Source organism: Pleurodeles waltl, unplaced genomic scaffold (assembly GCF_031143425.1).
Source record: "Pleurodeles waltl isolate 20211129_DDA unplaced genomic scaffold, aPleWal1.hap1.20221129 scaffold_107, whole genome shotgun sequence".
Taxonomy (NCBI): domain Eukaryota; kingdom Metazoa; phylum Chordata; class Amphibia; order Caudata; family Salamandridae; genus Pleurodeles; species Pleurodeles waltl.
This window is the reverse complement of record NW_027149815.1, coordinates 48,125-63,666: the sequence shown is the minus strand read 5'-3', so window position 1 is coordinate 63,666 and position 15,542 is coordinate 48,125. Positions and strand designations below refer to the sequence as shown.

Here is a 15,542-nt window from a genome sequence, read left to right as displayed (position 1 = left end):
GAAATTGACCACATAGTCATTTCTGAGGGATGTTGGAAGAGAAATAAACAAGGACCTGCAGATCAGAATTCATTCCAAAGCCTTGACTAAATATATAAAGGCACTTGGAAGACTTCCAGTTTCATTGTACCAAGGTAGATGTTTCGGCAGCCTAACCAGCTAAAACTCACCTACAATGAGTGGCCATGGATATGAAAGAGGGAATCTACAAAGACACCAACTCCTTAAAACTGAGCAAGATGCAATGTGGAGGAATAGTTTACAGATTTGGAGAAAATCTGAGATGTTTCTCTTGACAAAAGAAACACTGCAATGCCCTCTCTGAGGATGGAACTCAGGACCTTCAGATTATGAGACTGATGCGCTGCCTACTGCGCTAAGAAGGCTGCTTGAAACCGCTAACAAATGCGTCTACACACCATGAAGAGGGAAGGTAGCAAAAATGCTGTTCTCATGTTGGAATATCAATACACTTCGGTTGCCTCGCTGGATTAAAATCGTCTGCAGTTATAATGGTCAGAAGACTGCTCTTTCCCAGTGCTTAAACCCACACCCCATACATTTAGCCATGCAAAAGAAATCAGGGCATACCATTCACCTCTCTAAGAAAGATCGTGCCATTTTTTCCTCCACATAACTGAGAATGAAATGGACTAAAACCCAGAATTAACATGCCGCCCCTAGCCGTAGATGCATCTAGATCTCAACACTTTACATGCTAATGTAACATAGCTGTGTGTCCTGCAAAAAGAGCAGGGGTACCTTAAGTCATCTCACAAGATGTGGAAACAGCACTCAACCATATCCTTCTTTGATGTATCCTGAACCAGTTGCCTTGAATACTCTGGCTTTTTTCGATTGCATCTAGCTGTTGTGTGTGGGGAATTATTCATTCTAGAGTCAACCTTATTCCATAAAAAACGGTGCTAGAAAATCCAGCTGTAAATCATATGGAATTCCACACCTGACGCTTCCCATTCCAGTGTCATATGTGGTGAATGTACATTCAATAGAATTCCAGGTTTCCATGCGTGGAGCAAGGTCTCCCTCTACAGGATGTGGGGATGTAGCTCAGTGGTAGAGCGCATGCTTAGCATGTATGAGGCCCCGGGTTCAATCCCCGGCATCTCCAGCTTTTCGCCATGCTAATCTTGCCTTTTGACAGATAGCTAGGCTGGCATCATGAGTAAGGAAGTGAGATGTCATGCAGCTGGTGCCAGAACCCCACTTTCTTCGCCTTGCAAAACCTTTTGAAATGGGGCTATCTCATTTCCCGTGTTTATAGAAAAAAATAATCTTGCTTCCATAAGAAACCAAAGTGGTGATTTATCTTGGCATTCTTAGTATAGAAAACGGGCACAGCTGTCTTGGTCATTTATTTGAATTCTTCCTCTAAACCAGAGACTCTTACCAGAAGGTTTAAGAAAAACAGAATGTTTTCTTCATCCTAATCCCTTCTGAATGGTCCATTAATCTACTGGTTTTGCTTTTCCAGTTCCTTTCACAGAAGCATTAAAAATGCATGTTCTTCATGCTCCGTACGGAGTAATGACTCTCCTAACTTTCTGTCCTTTCCTTCATGTTCCCATGCTGTCATCCTTTTGCCAGAAATGCTTCCAAAGGGCTGTGGATTCCTCGGCCCCATGCCCTTTCAGGAAAACTCCTTTCTGTAGGATTTCTAATTCTAGGTCCCCTGCTTTCCTTCACGCCAGCACAGCACATTCAGGTAGGTAAGCAGTCCCCCTTTATGGTGATAAGATGTAGCTGAGAATGCACTCTAGGAAGTGGCAATTTGTAGAGCAAGCTGCAGGTCATATTCATGATTTTCAAGATTAGACTGCAGTACTCCCAGCCCACTCCCGCCGCAACCATTATTGAAAGAAAGATGAATGCAGCATGGAAAGCTGCACTGCCCAATCCTCCGATAGCTCAGTTGGGAGAGCGGAGGACTGTAGTGGAGAAACAGAAATCCTTAGGTCGCTGGTTCAAATCCGGCTCGGAGGAGTTTCCCCTTTTTTGTTTTCCATAGCTGCTTTCTCTCTTGTTAAAACATTATGTGCCCCTCTGATTGAGAAACATTTCCCTAGCTCCAAATAAATGCTAGGACAGAAGGGTAGACTTCTTCTGCTTTCCAATGAAATTGACCACATAGTCATTTCTGAGGGATGTTGGAAGAGAAATAAACAAGGACCTGCAGATCAGAATTCATTCCAAAGCCTTGACTAAATATATGAAGGCACTTGGAAGACTTCCAGTTTCATTGTACCAAGGTAGATGTTTCGGCAGCCGAACCAGCTAAAACTCACCTACAATGAGTGGCCATGGATATGAAAGAGGGAATCTACAAAGACACCAACTCCTTAAAACTGAGCAAGATGCAATGTGGAGGAATAGTTTACAGATTTGGAGAAAATCTGAGATGTTTCTCTTGACAAAAGAAACACTACAATGCCCTCTCTGAGGATGGAACTCAGGACCTTCAGATTATGAGACTGACGCGCTGCCCACTGCGCTAAGAAGGCTGCTTGAAACCGCTAACAAATGCGTCTACACACCATGAAGAGGGAAGGTAGCAAAAATGCTGTTCTCATGTTGGAATATCAATACACTTCGGTTGCCTCGCTGGATTAAAATCGTCTGCAGTTATAATGGTCAGAAGACTGCTCTTTCCCAGTGCTTAAACCCACACCCCATACATTTAGCCATGCAAAAGAAATCAGGGCATACCATTCACCTCTCTAAGAAAGATCGTGCCATTTTTTCCTCCACATAACTGAGAATGAAATGGACTAAAACCCAGAATTAACATGCCGCCCCTAGCCGTAGATGCATCTAGATCTCAACACTTTACATGCTAATGTAACATAGCTGTGTGTCCTGCAAAAAGAGCAGGGGTACCTTAAGTCATCTCACAAGATGTGGAAACAGCACTCAACCATATCCTTCTTTGATGTATCCTGAACCAGTTGCCTTGAATACTCTGGCTTTTTTCGATTGCATCTAGCTGTTGTGTGTGGGGAATTATTCATTCTAGAGTCAACCTTATTCCATAAAAAACGGTGCTAGAAAATCCAGCTGTAAATCATATGGAATTCCACACCTGACGCTTCCCATTCCAGTGTCATATGTGGTGAATGTACATTCAATAGAATTCCAGGTTTCCATGCGTGGAGCAAGGTCTCCCTCTACAGGATGTGGGGATGCAGCTCAGTGGTAGAGCGCATGCTTAGCATGTATGAGGCCCCGGGTTCAATCCCCGGCATCTCCAGCTTTTCGCCATGCTAATCTTGCCTTTTGACAGATAGCTAGGCTGGCATCATGAGTAAGGAAGTGAGATGTCATGCAGCTGGTGCCAGAACCCCACTTTCTTCGCCTTGCAAAACCTTTTGAAATGGGGCTATCTCATTTCCCGTGTTTATAGAAAAAAATAATCTTGCTTCCATAAGAAACCAAAGTGGTGATTTATCTTGGCATTCTTAGTATAGAAAACGGGCACAGCTGTCTTGGTCATTTATTTGAATTCTTCCTCTAAACCAGAGACTCTTACCAGAAGGTTTAAGAAAAACAGAATGTTTTCTTCATCCTAATCCCTTCTGAATGGTCCATTAATCTACTGGTTTTGCTTTTCCAGTTCCTTTCACAGAAGCATTAAAAATGCATGTTCTTCATGCTCCGTACGGAGTAATGACTCTCCTAACTTTCTGTCCTTTCCTTCATGTTCCCATGCTGTCATCCTTTTGCCAGAAATGCTTCCAAAGGGCTGTGGATTCCTCGGCCCCATGCCCTTTCAGGAAAACTCCTTTCTGTAGGATTTCTAATTCTAGGTCCCCTGCTTTCCTTCACGCCAGCACAGCACATTCAGGTAGGTAAGCAGTCCCCCTTTATGGTGATAAGATGTAGCTGAGAATGCACTCTAGGAAGTGGCAATTTGTAGAGCAAGCTGCAGGTCATATTCATGATTTTCAAGATTAGACTGCAGTACTCCCACCCCACTCCCGCCGCAACCATTATTGAAAGATTGATGAATGCAGCATGGAAAGCTGTACTGCCTAATCCTCCGATAGCTCAGTTGGGAGAGCGGAGGACTGTAGTGGAGAAACAGAAATCCTTAGGTCACTGGTTCAAATCCGGCTCGGAGGAGTTTCCCCTTTTTTGTTTTCCATAGCTGCTTTCTCTCTTGTTAAAACATTATGTGCCCCTCTGATTGAGAAACATTTCCCTAGCTCCAAATAAATGCTAGGACAGAAGGGTAGACTTCTTCTGCTTTCCAATGAAATTGACCACATAGTCATTTCTGAGGGATGTTGGAAGAGAAATAAACAAGGACCTGCAGATCAGAATTCATTCCAAAGCCTTGACTAAATATATGAAGGCACTTGGAAGACTTCCAGTTTCATTGTACCAAGGTAGATGTTTCGGCAGCCGAACCAGCTAAAACTCACCTACAATGAGTGGCCATGGATATGAAAGAGGGAATCTACAAAGACACCAACTCCTTAAAACTGAGCAAGATGCAATGTGGAGGAATAGTTTACAGATTTGGAGAAAATCTGAGATGTTTCTCTTGACAAAAGAAACACTGCAATGCCCTCTCTGAGGATCGAACTCAGGACCTTCAGATTATGAGACTGACGCGCTGCCTACTGCGCTAAGAAGGCTGCTTGAAACCGCTAACAAATGCGTCTACACACCATGAAGAGGGAAGGTAGCAAAAATGCTGTTCTCATGTTGGAATATCAATACACTTTGGTTGCCTCGCTGGATTAAAATCGTCTGCAGTTATAATGGTCAGAAGACTGCTCTTTCCCAGTGCTTAAACCCACACCCCATACATTTAGCCATGCAAAAGAAATCAGGGCATACCATTCACCTCTCTAAGAAAGATCGCGCCATTTTTTCCTCCACATAACTGAGAATGAAATGGACTAAAACCCAGAATTAACATGCCGCCCCTAGCCGTAGATGCATCTAGATCTCAACACTTTACATGCTAATGTAACATAGCTGTGTGTCCTGCAAAAAGAGCAGGGGTACCTTAAGTCATCTCACAAGATGTGGAAACAGCACTCAACCATATCCTTCTTTGATGTATCCTGAACCAGTTGCCTTGAATACTCTGGCTTTTTTCGATTGCATCTAGCTGTTGTGTGTGGGGAATTATTCATTCTAGAGTCAACCTTATTCCATAAAAAACGGTGCTAGAAAATCCAGCTGTAAATCATATGGAATTCCACACCTGACGCTTCCCATTCCAGTGTCATATGTGGTGAATGTACATTCAATAGAATTCCAGGTTTCCATGCGTGGAGCAAGGTCTCCCTCTACAGGATGTGGGGATGTAGCTCAGTGGTAGAGCGCATGCTTAGCATGTATGAGGCCCCGGGTTCAATCCCCGGCATCTCCAGCTTTTCGCCATGCTAATCTTGCCTTTTGACAGATAGCTAGGCTGGCATCATGAGTAAGGAAGTGAGATGTCATGCAGCTGGTGCCAGAACCCCACTTTCTTCGCCTTGCAAAACCTTTTGAAATGGGGCTATCTCATTTCCCGTGTTTATAGAAAAAAATAATCTTGCTTCCATAAGAAACCAAAGTGGTGATTTATCTTGGCATTCTTAGTATAGAAAACGGGCACAGCTGTCTTGGTCATTTATTTGAATTCTTCCTCTAAACCAGAGACTCTTACCAGAAGGTTTAAGAAAAACAGAATGTTTTCTTCATCCTAATCCCTTCTGAATGGTCCATTAATCTACTGGTTTTGCTTTTCCAGTTCCTTTCACAGAAGCATTAAAAATGCATGTTCTTCATGCTCCGTACGGAGTAATGACTCTCCTAACTTTCTGTCCTTTCCTTCATGTTCCCATGCTGTCATCCTTTTGCCAGAAATGCTTCCAAAGGGCTGTGGATTCCTCGGCCCCATGCCCTTTCAGGAAAACTCCTTTCTGTAGGATTTCTAATTCTAGGTCCCCTGCTTTCCTTCACGCCAGCACAGCACATTCAGGTAGGTAAGCAGTCCCCCTTTATGGTGATAAGATGTAGCTGAGAATGCACTCTAGGAAGTGGCAATTTGTAGAGCAAGCTGCAGGTCATATTCATGATTTTCAAGATTAGACTGCAGTACTCCCAGCCCACTCCCGCCGCAACCATTATTGAAAGAAAGATGAATGCAGCATGGAAAGCTGCACTGCCCAATCCTCCGATAGCTCAGTTGGGAGAGCGGAGGACTGTAGTGGAGAAACAGAAATCCTTAGGTCGCTGGTTCAAATCCGGCTCGGAGGAGTTTCCCCTTTTTTGTTTTCCATAGCTGCTTTCTCTCTTGTTAAAACATTATGTGCCCCTCTGATTGAGAAACATTTCCCTAGCTCCAAATAAATGCTAGGACAGAAGGGTAGACTTCTTCTGCTTTCCAATGAAATTGACCACATAGTCATTTCTGAGGGATGTTGGAAGAGAAATAAACAAGGACCTGCAGATCAGAATTCATTCCAAAGCCTTGACTAAATATATGAAGGCACTTGGAAGACTTCCAGTTTCATTGTACCAAGGTAGATGTTTCGGCAGCCGAACCAGCTAAAACTCACCTACAATGAGTGGCCATGGATATGAAAGAGGGAATCTACAAAGACACCAACTCCTTAAAACTGAGCAAGATGCAATGTGGAGGAATAGTTTACAGATTTGGAGAAAATCTGAGATGTTTCTCTTGACAAAAGAAACACTGCAATGCCCTCTCTGAGGATCGAACTCAGGACCTTCAGATTATGAGACTGACGCGCTGCCTACTGCGCTAAGAAGGCTGCTTGAAACCGCTAACAAATGCGTCTACACACCATGAAGAGGGAAGGTAGCAAAAATGCTGTTCTCATGTTGGAATATCAATACACTTTGGTTGCCTCGCTGGATTAAAATCGTCTGCAGTTATAATGGTCAGAAGACTGCTCTTTCCCAGTGCTTAAACCCACACCCCATACATTTAGCCATGCAAAAGAAATCAGGGCATACCATTCACCTCTCTAAGAAAGATCGCGCCATTTTTTCCTCCACATAACTGAGAATGAAATGGACTAAAACCCAGAATTAACATGCCGCCCCTAGCCGTAGATGCATCTAGATCTCAACACTTTACATGCTAATGTAACATAGCTGTGTGTCCTGCAAAAAGAGCAGGGGTACCTTAAGTCATCTCACAAGATGTGGAAACAGCACTCAACCATATCCTTCTTTGATGTATCCTGAACCAGTTGCCTTGAATACTCTGGCTTTTTTCGATTGCATCTAGCTGTTGTGTGTGGGGAATTATTCATTCTAGAGTCAACCTTATTCCATAAAAAACGGTGCTAGAAAATCCAGCTGTAAATCATATGGAATTCCACACCTGACGCTTCCCATTCCAGTGTCATATGTGGTGAATGTACATTCAATAGAATTCCAGGTTTCCATGCGTGGAGCAAGGTCTCCCTCTACAGGATGTGGGGATGTAGCTCAGTGGTAGAGCGCATGCTTAGCATGTATGAGGCCCCGGGTTCAATCCCCGGCATCTCCAGCTTTTCGCCATGCTAATCTTGCCTTTTGACAGATAGCTAGGCTGGCATCATGAGTAAGGAAGTGAGATGTCATGCAGCTGGTGCCAGAACCCCACTTTCTTCGCCTTGCAAAACCTTTTGAAATGGGGCTATCTCATTTCCCGTGTTTATAGAAAAAAATAATCTTGCTTCCATAAGAAACCAAAGTGGTGATTTATCTTGGCATTCTTAGTATAGAAAACGGGCACAGCTGTCTTGGTCATTTATTTGAATTCTTCCTCTAAACCAGAGACTCTTACCAGAAGGTTTAAGAAAAACAGAATGTTTTCTTCATCCTAATCCCTTCTGAATGGTCCATTAATCTACTGGTTTTGCTTTTCCAGTTCCTTTCACAGAAGCATTAAAAATGCATGTTCTTCATGCTCCGTACGGAGTAATGACTCTCCTAACTTTCTGTCCTTTCCTTCATGTTCCCATGCTGTCATCCTTTTGCCAGAAATGCTTCCAAAGGGCTGTGGATTCCTCGGCCCCATGCCCTTTCAGGAAAACTCCTTTCTGTAGGATTTCTAATTCTAGGTCCCCTGCTTTCCTTCACGCCAGCACAGCACATTCAGGTAGGTAAGCAGTCCCCCTTTATGGTGATAAGATGTAGCTGAGAATGCACTCTAGGAAGTGGCAATTTGTAGAGCAAGCTGCAGGTCATATTCATGATTTTCAAGATTAGACTGCAGTACTCCCACCCCACTCCCGCCGCAACCATTATTGAAAGATTGATGAATGCAGCATGGAAAGCTGTACTGCCTAATCCTCCGATAGCTCAGTTGGGAGAGCGGAGGACTGTAGTGGAGAAACAGAAATCCTTAGGTCACTGGTTCAAATCCGGCTCGGAGGAGTTTCCCCTTTTTTGTTTTCCATTGCTGCTTTCTCTCTTGTTAAAACATTATGTGCCCCTCTGATTGAGAAACATTTCCCTAGCTCCAAATAAATGCTAGGACAGAAGGGTAGACTTCTTCTGCTTTCCAATGAAATTGACCACATAGTCATTTCTGAGGGATGTTGGAAGAGAAATAAACAAGGACCTGCAGATCAGAATTCATTCCAAAGCCTTGACTAAATATATGAAGGCACTTGGAAGACTTCCAGTTTCATTGTACCAAGGTAGATGTTTCGGCAGCCGAACCAGCTAAAACTCACCTACAATGAGTGGCCATGGATATGAAAGAGGGAATCTACAAAGACACCAACTCCTTAAAACTGAGCAAGATGCAATGTGGAGGAATAGTTTACAGATTTGGAGAAAATCTGAGATGTTTCTCTTGACAAAAGAAACACTGCAATGCCCTCTCTGAGGATCGAACTCAGGACCTTCAGATTATGAGACTGACGCGCTGCCTACTGCGCTAAGAAGGCTGCTTGAAACCGCTAACAAATGCGTCTACACACCATGAAGAGGGAAGGTAGCAAAAATGCTGTTCTCATGTTGGAATATCAATACACTTCGGTTGCCTCGCTGGATTAAAATCGTCTGCAGTTATAATGGTCAGAAGACTGCTCTTTCCCAGTGCTTAAACCCACACCCCATACATTTAGTCATGCAAAAGAAATCAGGGCATACCATTCACCTCTCTAAGAAAGATCGCGCCATTTTTTCCTCCACATAACTGAGAATGAAATGGACTAAAACCCAGAATTAACATGCCGCCCCTAGCCGTAGATGCATCTAGATCTCAACACTTTACATGCTAATGTAACATAGCTGTGTGTCCTGCAAAAAGAGCAGGGGTACCTTAAGTCATCTCACAAGATGTGGAAACAGCACTCAACCATATCCTTCTTTGATGTATCCTGAACCAGTTGCCTTGAATACTCTGGCTTTTTTCGATTGCATCTAGCTGTTGTGTGTGGGGAATTATTCATTCTAGAGTCAACCTTATTCCATAAAAAACGGTGCTAGAAAATCCAGCTGTAAATCATATGGAATTCCACACCTGACGCTTCCCATTCCAGTGTCATATGTGGTGAATGTACATTCAATAGAATTCCAGGTTTCCATGCGTGGAGCAAGGTCTCCCTCTACAGGATGTGGGGATGCAGCTCAGTGGTAGAGCGCATGCTTAGCATGTATGAGGCCCCGGGTTCAATCCCCGGCATCTCCAGCTTTTCGCCATGCTAATCTTGCCTTTTGACAGATAGCTAGGCTGGCATCATGAGTAAGGAAGTGAGATGTCATGCAGCTGGTGCCAGAACCCCACTTTCTTCGCCTTGCAAAACCTTTTGAAATGGGGCTATCTCATTTCCCGTGTTTATAGAAAAAAATAATCTTGCTTCCATAAGAAACCAAAGTGGTGATTTATCTTGGCATTCTTAGTATAGAAAACGGGCACAGCTGTCTTGGTCATTTATTTGAATTCTTCCTCTAAACCAGAGACTCTTACCAGAAGGTTTAAGAAAAACAGAATGTTTTCTTCATCCTAATCCCTTCTGAATGGTCCATTAATCTACTGGTTTTGCTTTTCCAGTTCCTTTCACAGAAGCATTAAAAATGCATGTTCTTCATGCTCCGTACGGAGTAATGACTCTCCTAACTTTCTGTCCTTTCCTTCATGTTCCCATGCTGTCATCCTTTTGCCAGAAATGCTTCCAAAGGGCTGTGGATTCCTCGGCCCCATGCCCTTTCAGGAAAACTCCTTTCTGTAGGATTTCTAATTCTAGGTCCCCTGCTTTCCTTCACGCCAGCACAGCACATTCAGGTAGGTAAGCAGTCCCCCTTTATGGTGATAAGATGTAGCTGAGAATGCACTCTAGGAAGTGGCAATTTGTAGAGCAAGCTGCAGGTCATATTCATGATTTTCAAGATTAGACTGCAGTACTCCCAGCCCACTCCCGCCGCAACCATTATTGAAAGAAAGATGAATGCAGCATGGAAAGCTGCACTGCCCAATCCTCCGATAGCTCAGTTGGGAGAGCGGAGGACTGTAGTGGAGAAACAGAAATCCTTAGGTCGCTGGTTCAAATCCGGCTCGGAGGAGTTTCCCCTTTTTTGTTTTCCATAGCTGCTTTCTCTCTTGTTAAAACATTATGTGCCCCTCTGATTGAGAAACATTTCCCTAGCTCCAAATAAATGCTAGGACAGAAGGGTAGACTTCTTCTGCTTTCCAATGAAATTGACCACATAGTCATTTCTGAGGGATGTTGGAAGAGAAATAAACAAGGACCTGCAGATCAGAATTCATTCCAAAGCCTTGACTAAATATATGAAGGCACTTGGAAGACTTCCAGTTTCATTGTACCAAGGTAGATGTTTCGGCAGCCGAACCAGCTAAAACTCACCTACAATGAGTGGCCATGGATATGAAAGAGGGAATCTACAAAGACACCAACTCCTTAAAACTGAGCAAGATGCAATGTGGAGGAATAGTTTACAGATTTGGAGAAAATCTGAGATGTTTCTCTTGACAAAAGAAACACTACAATGCCCTCTCTGAGGATGGAACTCAGGACCTTCAGATTATGAGACTGACGCGCTGCCCACTGCGCTAAGAAGGCTGCTTGAAACCGCTAACAAATGCGTCTACACACCATGAAGAGGGAAGGTAGCAAAAATGCTGTTCTCATGTTGGAATATCAATACACTTCGGTTGCCTCGCTGGATTAAAATCGTCTGCAGTTATAATGGTCAGAAGACTGCTCTTTCCCAGTGCTTAAACCCACACCCCATACATTTAGCCATGCAAAAGAAATCAGGGCATACCATTCACCTCTCTAAGAAAGATCGTGCCATTTTTTCCTCCACATAACTGAGAATGAAATGGACTAAAACCCAGAATTAACATGCCGCCCCTAGCCGTAGATGCATCTAGATCTCAACACTTTACATGCTAATGTAACATAGCTGTGTGTCCTGCAAAAAGAGCAGGGGTACCTTAAGTCATCTCACAAGATGTGGAAACAGCACTCAACCATATCCTTCTTTGATGTATCCTGAACCAGTTGCCTTGAATACTCTGGCTTTTTTCGATTGCATCTAGCTGTTGTGTGTGGGGAATTATTCATTCTAGAGTCAACCTTATTCCATAAAAAACGGTGCTAGAAAATCCAGCTGTAAATCATATGGAATTCCACACCTGACGCTTCCCATTCCAGTGTCATATGTGGTGAATGTACATTCAATAGAATTCCAGGTTTCCATGCGTGGAGCAAGGTCTCCCTCTACAGGATGTGGGGATGCAGCTCAGTGGTAGAGCGCATGCTTAGCATGTATGAGGCCCCGGGTTCAATCCCCGGCATCTCCAGCTTTTCGCCATGCTAATCTTGCCTTTTGACAGATAGCTAGGCTGGCATCATGAGTAAGGAAGTGAGATGTCATGCAGCTGGTGCCAGAACCCCACTTTCTTCGCCTTGCAAAACCTTTTGAAATGGGGCTATCTCATTTCCCGTGTTTATAGAAAAAAATAATCTTGCTTCCATAAGAAACCAAAGTGGTGATTTATCTTGGCATTCTTAGTATAGAAAACGGGCACAGCTGTCTTGGTCATTTATTTGAATTCTTCCTCTAAACCAGAGACTCTTACCAGAAGGTTTAAGAAAAACAGAATGTTTTCTTCATCCTAATCCCTTCTGAATGGTCCATTAATCTACTGGTTTTGCTTTTCCAGTTCCTTTCACAGAAGCATTAAAAATGCATGTTCTTCATGCTCCGTACGGAGTAATGACTCTCCTAACTTTCTGTCCTTTCCTTCATGTTCCCATGCTGTCATCCTTTTGCCAGAAATGCTTCCAAAGGGCTGTGGATTCCTCGGCCCCATGCCCTTTCAGGAAAACTCCTTTCTGTAGGATTTCTAATTCTAGGTCCCCTGCTTTCCTTCACGCCAGCACAGCACATTCAGGTAGGTAAGCAGTCCCCCTTTATGGTGATAAGATGTAGCTGAGAATGCACTCTAGGAAGTGGCAATTTGTAGAGCAAGCTGCAGGTCATATTCATGATTTTCAAGATTAGACTGCAGTACTCCCACCCCACTCCCGCCGCAACCATTATTGAAAGATTGATGAATGCAGCATGGAAAGCTGTACTGCCTAATCCTCCGATAGCTCAGTTGGGAGAGCGGAGGACTGTAGTGGAGAAACAGAAATCCTTAGGTCACTGGTTCAAATCCGGCTCGGAGGAGTTTCCCCTTTTTTGTTTTCCATAGCTGCTTTCTCTCTTGTTAAAACATTATGTGCCCCTCTGATTGAGAAACATTTCCCTAGCTCCAAATAAATGCTAGGACAGAAGGGTAGACTTCTTCTGCTTTCCAATGAAATTGACCACATAGTCATTTCTGAGGGATGTTGGAAGAGAAATAAACAAGGACCTGCAGATCAGAATTCATTCCAAAGCCTTGACTAAATATATGAAGGCACTTGGAAGACTTCCAGTTTCATTGTACCAAGGTAGATGTTTCGGCAGCCGAACCAGCTAAAACTCACCTACAATGAGTGGCCATGGATATGAAAGAGGGAATCTACAAAGACACCAACTCCTTAAAACTGAGCAAGATGCAATGTGGAGGAATAGTTTACAGATTTGGAGAAAATCTGAGATGTTTCTCTTGACAAAAGAAACACTGCAATGCCCTCTCTGAGGATCGAACTCAGGACCTTCAGATTATGAGACTGACGCGCTGCCTACTGCGCTAAGAAGGCTGCTTGAAACCGCTAACAAATGCGTCTACACACCATGAAGAGGGAAGGTAGCAAAAATGCTGTTCTCATGTTGGAATATCAATACACTTTGGTTGCCTCGCTGGATTAAAATCGTCTGCAGTTATAATGGTCAGAAGACTGCTCTTTCCCAGTGCTTAAACCCACACCCCATACATTTAGCCATGCAAAAGAAATCAGGGCATACCATTCACCTCTCTAAGAAAGATCGCGCCATTTTTTCCTCCACATAACTGAGAATGAAATGGACTAAAACCCAGAATTAACATGCCGCCCCTAGCCGTAGATGCATCTAGATCTCAACACTTTACATGCTAATGTAACATAGCTGTGTGTCCTGCAAAAAGAGCAGGGGTACCTTAAGTCATCTCACAAGATGTGGAAACAGCACTCAACCATATCCTTCTTTGATGTATCCTGAACCAGTTGCCTTGAATACTCTGGCTTTTTTCGATTGCATCTAGCTGTTGTGTGTGGGGAATTATTCATTCTAGAGTCAACCTTATTCCATAAAAAACGGTGCTAGAAAATCCAGCTGTAAATCATATGGAATTCCACACCTGACGCTTCCCATTCCAGTGTCATATGTGGTGAATGTACATTCAATAGAATTCCAGGTTTCCATGCGTGGAGCAAGGTCTCCCTCTACAGGATGTGGGGATGTAGCTCAGTGGTAGAGCGCATGCTTAGCATGTATGAGGCCCCGGGTTCAATCCCCGGCATCTCCAGCTTTTCGCCATGCTAATCTTGCCTTTTGACAGATAGCTAGGCTGGCATCATGAGTAAGGAAGTGAGATGTCATGCAGCTGGTGCCAGAACCCCACTTTCTTCGCCTTGCAAAACCTTTTGAAATGGGGCTATCTCATTTCCCGTGTTTATAGAAAAAAATAATCTTGCTTCCATAAGAAACCAAAGTGGTGATTTATCTTGGCATTCTTAGTATAGAAAACGGGCACAGCTGTCTTGGTCATTTATTTGAATTCTTCCTCTAAACCAGAGACTCTTACCAGAAGGTTTAAGAAAAACAGAATGTTTTCTTCATCCTAATCCCTTCTGAATGGTCCATTAATCTACTGGTTTTGCTTTTCCAGTTCCTTTCACAGAAGCATTAAAAATGCATGTTCTTCATGCTCCGTACGGAGTAATGACTCTCCTAACTTTCTGTCCTTTCCTTCATGTTCCCATGCTGTCATCCTTTTGCCAGAAATGCTTCCAAAGGGCTGTGGATTCCTCGGCCCCATGCCCTTTCAGGAAAACTCCTTTCTGTAGGATTTCTAATTCTAGGTCCCCTGCTTTCCTTCACGCCAGCACAGCACATTCAGGTAGGTAAGCAGTCCCCCTTTATGGTGATAAGATGTAGCTGAGAATGCACTCTAGGAAGTGGCAATTTGTAGAGCAAGCTGCAGGTCATATTCATGATTTTCAAGATTAGACTGCAGTACTCCCAGCCCACTCCCGCCGCAACCATTATTGAAAGAAAGATGAATGCAGCATGGAAAGCTGCACTGCCCAATCCTCCGATAGCTCAGTTGGGAGAGCGGAGGACTGTAGTGGAGAAACAGAAATCCTTAGGTCGCTGGTTCAAATCCGGCTCGGAGGAGTTTCCCCTTTTTTGTTTTCCATAGCTGCTTTCTCTCTTGTTAAAACATTATGTGCCCCTCTGATTGAGAAACATTTCCCTAGCTCCAAATAAATGCTAGGACAGAAGGGTAGACTTCTTCTGCTTTCCAATGAAATTGACCACATAGTCATTTCTGAGGGATGTTGGAAGAGAAATAAACAAGGACCTGCAGATCAGAATTCATTCCAAAGCCTTGACTAAATATATGAAGGCACTTGGAAGACTTCCAGTTTCATTGTACCAAGGTAGATGTTTCGGCAGCCGAACCAGCTAAAACTCACCTACAATGAGTGGCCATGGATATGAAAGAGGGAATCTACAAAGACACCAACTCCTTAAAACTGAGCAAGATGCAATGTGGAGGAATAGTTTACAGATTTGGAGAAAATCTGAGATGTTTCTCTTGACAAAAGAAACACTACAATGCCCTCTCTGAGGATGGAACTCAGGACCTTCAGATTATGAGACTGACGCGCTGCCCACTGCGCTAAGAAGGCTGCTTGAAACCGCTAACAAATGCGTCTACACACCATGAAGAGGGAAGGTAGCAAAAATGCTGTTCTCATGTTGGAATATCAATACACTTCGGTTGCCTCGCTGGATTAAAATCGTCTGCAGTTATAATGGTCAGAAGACTGCTCTTTCCCAGTGCTTAAACCCACACCCCATACATTTAGCCATGCAAAAGAAATCAGGGCATA

General features: G+C 43.5%; 15 non-coding genes across 15 annotated transcripts; 8 read left to right on the top strand and 7 right to left on the bottom strand.

The window, feature by feature from the left end:
* The first annotated feature begins 1,060 nt into the window (after nt 1-1,060).
* On the top strand, nt 1,061-1,132 carry TRNAA-AGC (transfer RNA alanine (anticodon AGC)). The gene has a single exon. It is a non-coding gene; the product is annotated as a tRNA-Ala (tRNA).
* Nucleotides 1,133-1,918: 786 nt separating this feature from the next.
* TRNAY-GUA (transfer RNA tyrosine (anticodon GUA)) lies at nt 1,919-2,004 on the top strand. Its single transcript is given in 2 exon segments — nt 1,919-1,955; nt 1,969-2,004. It is a non-coding gene; the product is annotated as a tRNA-Tyr (tRNA).
* A 445-nt stretch (nt 2,005-2,449) lies between these two features.
* Nucleotides 2,450-2,522, bottom strand: TRNAM-CAU (transfer RNA methionine (anticodon CAU)). Its single transcript has one exon. It is a non-coding gene; the product is annotated as a tRNA-Met (tRNA).
* Nucleotides 2,523-4,585: 2,063 nt separating this feature from the next.
* TRNAM-CAU (transfer RNA methionine (anticodon CAU)) lies at nt 4,586-4,658 on the bottom strand. The gene has a single exon. It is a non-coding gene; the product is annotated as a tRNA-Met (tRNA).
* Nucleotides 4,659-5,332: 674 nt separating this feature from the next.
* TRNAA-AGC (transfer RNA alanine (anticodon AGC)) lies at nt 5,333-5,404 on the top strand. Its single transcript has one exon. It is a non-coding gene; the product is annotated as a tRNA-Ala (tRNA).
* A 786-nt stretch (nt 5,405-6,190) lies between these two features.
* Nucleotides 6,191-6,276, top strand: TRNAY-GUA (transfer RNA tyrosine (anticodon GUA)). The gene is given in 2 exon segments: nt 6,191-6,227; nt 6,241-6,276. It is a non-coding gene; the product is annotated as a tRNA-Tyr (tRNA).
* Nucleotides 6,277-6,721: 445 nt separating this feature from the next.
* TRNAM-CAU (transfer RNA methionine (anticodon CAU)) lies at nt 6,722-6,794 on the bottom strand. The gene has a single exon. It is a non-coding gene; the product is annotated as a tRNA-Met (tRNA).
* Nucleotides 6,795-7,468: 674 nt separating this feature from the next.
* Nucleotides 7,469-7,540, top strand: TRNAA-AGC (transfer RNA alanine (anticodon AGC)). The gene has a single exon. It is a non-coding gene; the product is annotated as a tRNA-Ala (tRNA).
* Nucleotides 7,541-8,857: 1,317 nt separating this feature from the next.
* Nucleotides 8,858-8,930, bottom strand: TRNAM-CAU (transfer RNA methionine (anticodon CAU)). The gene has a single exon. It is a non-coding gene; the product is annotated as a tRNA-Met (tRNA).
* A 1,532-nt stretch (nt 8,931-10,462) lies between these two features.
* Nucleotides 10,463-10,548, top strand: TRNAY-GUA (transfer RNA tyrosine (anticodon GUA)). Its single transcript is given in 2 exon segments — nt 10,463-10,499; nt 10,513-10,548. It is a non-coding gene; the product is annotated as a tRNA-Tyr (tRNA).
* A 445-nt stretch (nt 10,549-10,993) lies between these two features.
* On the bottom strand, nt 10,994-11,066 carry TRNAM-CAU (transfer RNA methionine (anticodon CAU)). Its single transcript has one exon. It is a non-coding gene; the product is annotated as a tRNA-Met (tRNA).
* Nucleotides 11,067-13,129: 2,063 nt separating this feature from the next.
* Nucleotides 13,130-13,202, bottom strand: TRNAM-CAU (transfer RNA methionine (anticodon CAU)). Its single transcript has one exon. It is a non-coding gene; the product is annotated as a tRNA-Met (tRNA).
* Nucleotides 13,203-13,876: 674 nt separating this feature from the next.
* Nucleotides 13,877-13,948, top strand: TRNAA-AGC (transfer RNA alanine (anticodon AGC)). Its single transcript has one exon. It is a non-coding gene; the product is annotated as a tRNA-Ala (tRNA).
* Nucleotides 13,949-14,734: 786 nt separating this feature from the next.
* On the top strand, nt 14,735-14,820 carry TRNAY-GUA (transfer RNA tyrosine (anticodon GUA)). The gene is given in 2 exon segments: nt 14,735-14,771; nt 14,785-14,820. It is a non-coding gene; the product is annotated as a tRNA-Tyr (tRNA).
* A 445-nt stretch (nt 14,821-15,265) lies between these two features.
* On the bottom strand, nt 15,266-15,338 carry TRNAM-CAU (transfer RNA methionine (anticodon CAU)). Its single transcript has one exon. It is a non-coding gene; the product is annotated as a tRNA-Met (tRNA).
* Nucleotides 15,339-15,542: the final 204 nt, after the last annotated feature.